Source organism: Ipomoea triloba, chromosome 1 (genome assembly GCF_003576645.1).
Source record: "Ipomoea triloba cultivar NCNSP0323 chromosome 1, ASM357664v1".
Taxonomy (NCBI): Eukaryota; Viridiplantae; Streptophyta; class Magnoliopsida; order Solanales; family Convolvulaceae; genus Ipomoea; species Ipomoea triloba.
The window spans coordinates 26028332-26035200 of NC_044916.1; positions in this window are offsets into that span (position 1 = coordinate 26028332).

Consider the following 6869-nt stretch of genomic DNA (forward strand, 5'->3'; position numbering starts at 1 on the left):
TTTGGATCTTTCTTAAGTTCTTCAAGTTCAGTGATCATTTCTTCCCAAGTTAAGTATAAACCAGCATTCTTACCAGTATAAAGTGCATAACAAGTAAATGGTTTCTTGGTCTTATGTCTTCCAGAGACCAAAAGTTGAATTAAGTAGTTTACGCAAGTAGCCTTCCTTCCAGAGGATTGGGCTATAGTTGACAAGCTCCAAATATTGTCAACCAAGCATTGCTCTTCTTCAGTAAGTTTCTCACGAAGTGGTGTTTTGAACTGATTCCTTTCAGGAATAACAGCAAGTTCGTATCTGTCCACCTTAAAAGTTTTCTCCATAGTAAAGTCTAGAAAAGTTCTGCAAAACTTTAGACAAATTGTTAAATTGATTTATGGAGGATCATAAAGTTTGTAATCTAAAATGTTTCNAGCATTGCTCTTCTTCAGTAAGTTTCTCACGAAGTGGAGTTTTGAACTGATTCCTTTCAGGAATAACAGCAAGTTCATACCTGTCCACCTTGAAAGTTTTCTCCATAGTGAAGTCTAGAAAAGTTCTGCAAAACTTTAGACAAATTGTTAAAATGATTTATGGAGGATCATACAGTTTATAGTCTAGAATGTTTCTGGAAAGGATATCGGCAAGTCTATTATCTTTTCCTTTAGTATGTTCCCATTTAATATGGAAACCTCTAGTTAGCACAAATTCTCTGAATTTGAGCCATCTGTTTGCAGTAAGTTTCCTTTCATTTTTAGTGTCTGCAAATTTTACTATGGACTCGCAATCTGTCCTTATAGTAAAAAATTTTCTTGAAAGTATAAAAAGTGAAAATTTTTCTAGAACATAAATAATAGCAAGTAGTTCATAATCCATAGAAGTTAAGTATCCTTTTTCCTTAAATACACCAGAAGTGTATCTACAGAGTTTTTCAGTAGATTTAGGAGAATATTCAGTTGGTTTCTTAATAAGTATTCCTCCCCATCCATCTTTACTTCCATCAGTTTGTACTATTAAGTAGTCTGAATCTAATGGCAAAGCCATAGGTTCAAGTTGTTGGATTTTTTCTTTTATTTGTTGAACAATTTTAATGTCTTGGTCATTAAAGTTTCTATATCCTTTAGTTTGTGATTTATTGTAAAGTGGTGTAGTGAGTTTTGCAAGATCTTTAAAATAAGGTCTAGTGTAATTTACTAATCCTAGAAAGGATTGTAATTGTTTTAAGTTTTCAAGTTTATCTGGGAATTCAAGTATCTTCCTAGAAATATGTGGTTGAAGTTTAATAGTGCCTTCTCCTATCTCAGCTCCTAAAAAAGAAATATGGTTTTTACAAAGTTCCATTTTCTTTTTAGAAACAATAAGTCCATATTTTTCAAAAATAGTAAAGATAGTGTAAAGATGGGCTCTATGCTCTTCTTTAGTTTTTGAAAAAACAAGTATATCGTCTATATAGATGCAAGTAAAGTCATAACAATCCTTAAAAAATTCATCCATCATTCTTTGAAATTTTTGAGGAGTGTTTTTAAGTCCAAATGGCATTACTTTCCATTCAAAAAGTCCTAATGGACATGAAAAGGCTGTCCATTCTATGCTTTCTGGATGCATTTTTACTTGCCAAAATCCAGATTTCAAGTCGAATTTTGAAAACCAGTTTCTATTTTGTATTTTGTTAATTAAAGTATCTTTGTCAGGGATACAATACCCATCTTCATAAGTATTATCATTAAGTCTTCTGTAGTCAAATACCATTCTGGATTGACCACATTTCTTTTCTGCTTCTTTCTGGACTATAAAAGCAGGAGTTCTGTGTCTAGAAGTTGATCTTTGGACTATAAAAGCAGGAGTTCTGTGTCTAGAAGTTGATCTTACTATAATACCAAGTTTTAAAAGTTGGTCAATGTGCATTTTAAACTCATCTTGTTCCCAAGGTCCATATTTAAAGTTTTGGGATTTGATAGTTATATCTGGGTTAATGATTTCAAGTTTACATTCAGTTTTGTTCTTTTCCCAGAATTTTACAGGATTTTCTCCTATAATTTCTATTTTTTCAAGTCTTCTAACCAAGTTTTCTAAGTCATTTTCCCTTAATTCCTTTTTAAAATTAGTGTTTTCTAAGTCATTTTCCCTTAATTCCTTTTTAAAATTAGTAGTTTCTACCAGATGTAAGTTTAATTCAATTCCCTCAAGATTCTCTAGATGTTCTGGAAAATCTTGTAACTCTTCAGTATTTATACAGTTACAATCTTTATTGTTACTGCATTTACAGGAGTCTAATATTTTAGTTTCAAAAATTTTAGCAGGGAAGTTTGAAATAATAGGAATTTGGAAACAATTCCTACTAATAGTTAAGTAGTCTTTGTTAATGGTCATTTGGCCATTATTATAAAGTATGAAATCTAGTCCCATAATTACAGGAACATTATGGTTTTTAAGTGTTCTTACCCAAAGTTTTGGCCAATAAAAAGATTCCGACCAAGTATTGCAGTTGGTTTGAAATTTGGCTTGTATATTTTTAAGTTGAGTATCTATGGATACTTGAGTACCATCAAATTGAGTAGATTTAACAGGAGTAACTTTAACAATTTTTTGTTTAATTGTTTCTGGTAATATTCCAGAATCAATCGTTGAAGAAGTAGCTCCAGTATCAACAAGTATTGGTACAAGTAAATCTATTCCATGTATTGAAAGTTTGGATGGAATAATTACTTGGGTTATTCTTGTATTATTACATACCAAAGGTATATTTGTGCTACAAGTTTTTTCAGTTTGAGTATTAATTATGTTTTGTTCTTCAGTAGTTATCTCAGTTATTTTGAGATCAGTTTCAGTTATTACTTGTTTTCTTTTTTCTAAGAGTTCAAGTATTTTTTCAAGTTTTTCTTCAATTTTAGCCATTTTGTTTTCTAAAGTAGTTACTTGGTTTTCCAAAGTTTTTATTTTTTGGTTTTCCCATTGAGTATTATTAAATGTAGTATTTTCTGGGATAGATATATTGAAGTTTTTTGTAATACAATTATTACAAATTTGTTTAAGACAAGTTTGGCATTTCCATCTTCTGTCGAAGGCTGGATACCATTTACAGATATGACAACAAATGTTGTCACTACCTGACCTATGTTTCCAGGAATGTTTACATTCCATAGTTCCAATTATTTAGTCTATCCATAAGGATATTAAGTGAGTCTTCTTCTTCAGGAATTTCAACCTCTTTGGTTTCAAATCCTTCTAAAGAACATATACTCCAGATTTCTGAAGTATCTGAAATATCAGATGTAATTTCAAGTATATCTTCATTAATGGTGTTTACTAAGTTTGCTTCTTCATTAAATAAGTTATTTCTGTTTGGGCAAACAGAGGATAAGTGTCCAGGTTTTTGACAAGCATAACAAGTTATTGTTTTCTTGTAATTTTTGTTTGGATTGTATTTAGTAACATGTTTGTCTTTATTAAGATAAGGTTTTTTAGCAGTTGATTTTCTTATGTATTTTCTTTTAACATAGTTTCTTTTAGGTTTCGCAGGTTGTCTTCTGGGAGTTGGATCATCAGGATGTCTCCCATATTGTTGTGGAGTGTAGATATTTTTACAAAAACCTACATTCTTTTGTTTTAAGTCTCTCTGGATTTGTATATAAGTACATCTAGTTTTAAGTTCACTAATAACATGCTGAATTCTAGTTCCCATGTTATCAAAAAGTTCTTCTTTAGGTATTAAGTTCCAAGAATCATGGATTTCTTTTCCTAAAGGTCCAGGTAATTTTGAAAAAAGTCTTTCTCCTAAGTCTTTAGAGAAATAGTTTCCAGAGGTGCAAGCTAGTGATAAAAAGTCTATTAAGAAATCTATAACCTTATGCCAATCATACAATTGGATTTGTTCTAGATCTCTCATGGCTTCTGCTTGCCTTATAGTTAAGCCTGTGTTTGCTTCTCTTCCAGTGAGAAGTGTGTGTATTTGATAAGCAAAGTTGTGTATACTATTTCCTTGCATTGCTAATTCTGCAAGCTTATCAGGAAATTTTAGTTTAAAAGCTTCCCATGCTGCTCTAGCAGTTCCGCCTAAGTAATTTTCAGCTATTTTAATCATTTCTTCTCCGTCATTGACATAAGGATGTTTTGATTCAAAGTCTCTTATTATAAGTGCAGTCGCGGCTCGACGAGCCACGAGCCTAAGACAGTATAACTCGAGCTCGACTCGATTATTAAACGAGCCGCTTGAGTTCGACTCCAGCTCGAATTTGACCAAGCTCGAGCCGAGCTTTGACCGAGCGGCTCGCGAACCGCTCGGCTCATTTACACCCCTACTCCCGATATAAACTTAATAAATTGTTTCTTCTAGCCTTAACTCTAGAAATTTATTTTCTTCTTGTTTAAACTTCACAATTTTATTTATATGCCTAAATTCTACAGACATTTTTTCCATACCAAAACTCTACAAACTTTTTTTTGTTTTTAGTACTAGGTTGAATCACAAAGAGTCAATACTGCTTAAAAGCATATATAAGTATTGTTTTTATTTTTATTTTTTAAAATTGTGGGTTACCATATATTTTTCTTATAATATTATATATATATGAGTAAAAATCACAAAATTTTTATTAATTCATGTCAAACTGAAGTACATGAACAAGAAAAGAAAATGGGGAATCAAAGCAAACAACAGTCAGACAATGATAGTTGATTCACTGACCACTTGGCAAACAAAAGGCTGAAGTTTGCAAATCCTCTAGTTGACTCCTTTACTTACATCATTAATAATTAAATCACAGGAAGACAACATAAAATTGTTCTGGATTCCTTTGATAACCTAGAGACAGTCTGCTTCCATTAGATTCATATAGCGTTCTGTAAATTCATATCTCAAAAGTTCTACAATTCATATAGAGAGCCCAAATTGGAATCTAAAAGGCCTTGCAATTTAAGGCATTGTAATGGTAGTTTAGAGATTCATGAGAGATTACAGACTTACGTTAATCAATTTATAAATGCAACTTTGCTTCCTATTTTGTTGAACTACCGATCTATGTTTTCCTGGCATTTCTCAGGTAGATCACAGTTGTTGCTAGCTAGAGCAATATCCAGTCACCAATTGCCACTCCACTTTGAAGCCAAATGTGTCATCATTCTTACCCTTCACCTATTTCTTTCTTTGCCATCTCCGGCTTGGACCTGCTTCCTTCAAAATTGCGAGGTTCTCCTCCATTAATTCATCTTTCAGACTCATAAATCCAACTTGCCACTCCATTAATTCAGTTTGCCAATCCAATAATTCAATTTCTTTCTGCCGTTTAGCCTTATGTGCCTTCATTTCCTCCTCGTTCCAAAACAACGGATTCTTTTTCTCATTGGCTGGAATTTTGATTTCCTTCTTATTCTTATTACTTTCCAGATTATTAATAGCTTTATACACCAAGGCCTGAAGCTTAGCAGCTTCAGCATCAAATGATCCCAAAACTCTAGTGTCTGATTCATCCACCATCTTCTGCATCATTCAAAGCTTTGATCATAAACTAGTGCGCGGGGAAATGAAACAAAAAAATAGAGTTCAAGCAATAATGTATATTATCAAATGAAACTAGTGTGAAAAGAAAATGAAACTAAAAAATATAGCAATATTGTCAAATGAAACTGAAATGTAATTAAAGTGATACATAGCTCATGGTCCATGATGCTACATAAATCATGGTCCACAGTAAAATTTGCCATTAAGAACAAACCCCAAAGCCCAATTACTAGGGCCCATAACAAGTTTTTTTTTTTTTTTTTTTTTTTAAAGAAGATCCAACAAGCTTTCAATAACTCAAAAGCAATTAATTAATCTACTTCAAATAATGTGCAGAGAAGGTCCAAAGTCCAAACCATGATGAATTGATGATGTAAACCTCCATCTTAGGCAATTTATATCGTGGATCAAGGTCCACATAGTATTGTGGTCTCTAAATCGAAACGATGTTGTTTTGATCTTTAGATTTTAATGAATTCAGCAATTTTTCTGATTTTCCATATTGTGAGTCTACTAATCTATTATAGGTACAAAATTCATGCATTAAGGTATAAAATTTCATAACACAAGTTACAAAAAATCACAACACAAGACACACACATGTTATATATTAACTTATTTTCAAATATGATTTAAGTGCAGAATTTATGTTCAAATTTCACAGCACTAGACACACAAATTCATAACATAAGGCACTATATATTGTGTGTTGCACAACTATTAATTTGTTTCAAGTAAAAATTTCATACCTTTAAGATACATAATTTTATAACATGAGGCACAAAAATTCACAATACAAGACAGATACACATGTACCAAAGTCCACAGTGCATTGTGAACTCTAGTCCACGATATAAGGATTGTCCATCTTAGCGTATCTAAGTTAAATGAATCTCAAAATCAATCCTATCAAGACTTGTCTTATATTCATATGAGAAAACTTTAAATCTGATTGAAGAATAATGAAATGATTTTAAAAGATAAAGATAGCTTGAAATAGAATGGAGAATTATGCCACTTTGATGCTGATTTTTATTCCTTTAATTTTTATTTTACATTACTTATTTGGTATTTTTGAATTATATTAGGCTAAATTAAACTATTAAAGGTTAATTTTCAGCATTATTTATTGCCTATTTCAACTTCTAAGTTGTTTAAAGCCTCTCATTATACTAGTTTTAGTCTTTTAGAGGTTGACAATTTTGAAACAAAATTGGGACTGGTTTTAGTCTTTTAGAGGTTGACGATTTTGAAACAAAATTGAGTCTTTTTCTTTCTTTTCTCTTCCAACATGAGACTGACAATATAAAATCTTGAAAGGGAAGAAGGACAAAGTAAGAACCACCTTCGTCCTTCTTCCCTTTCCTTTCAAGATGTTATGAAAAATCCGCTGTAC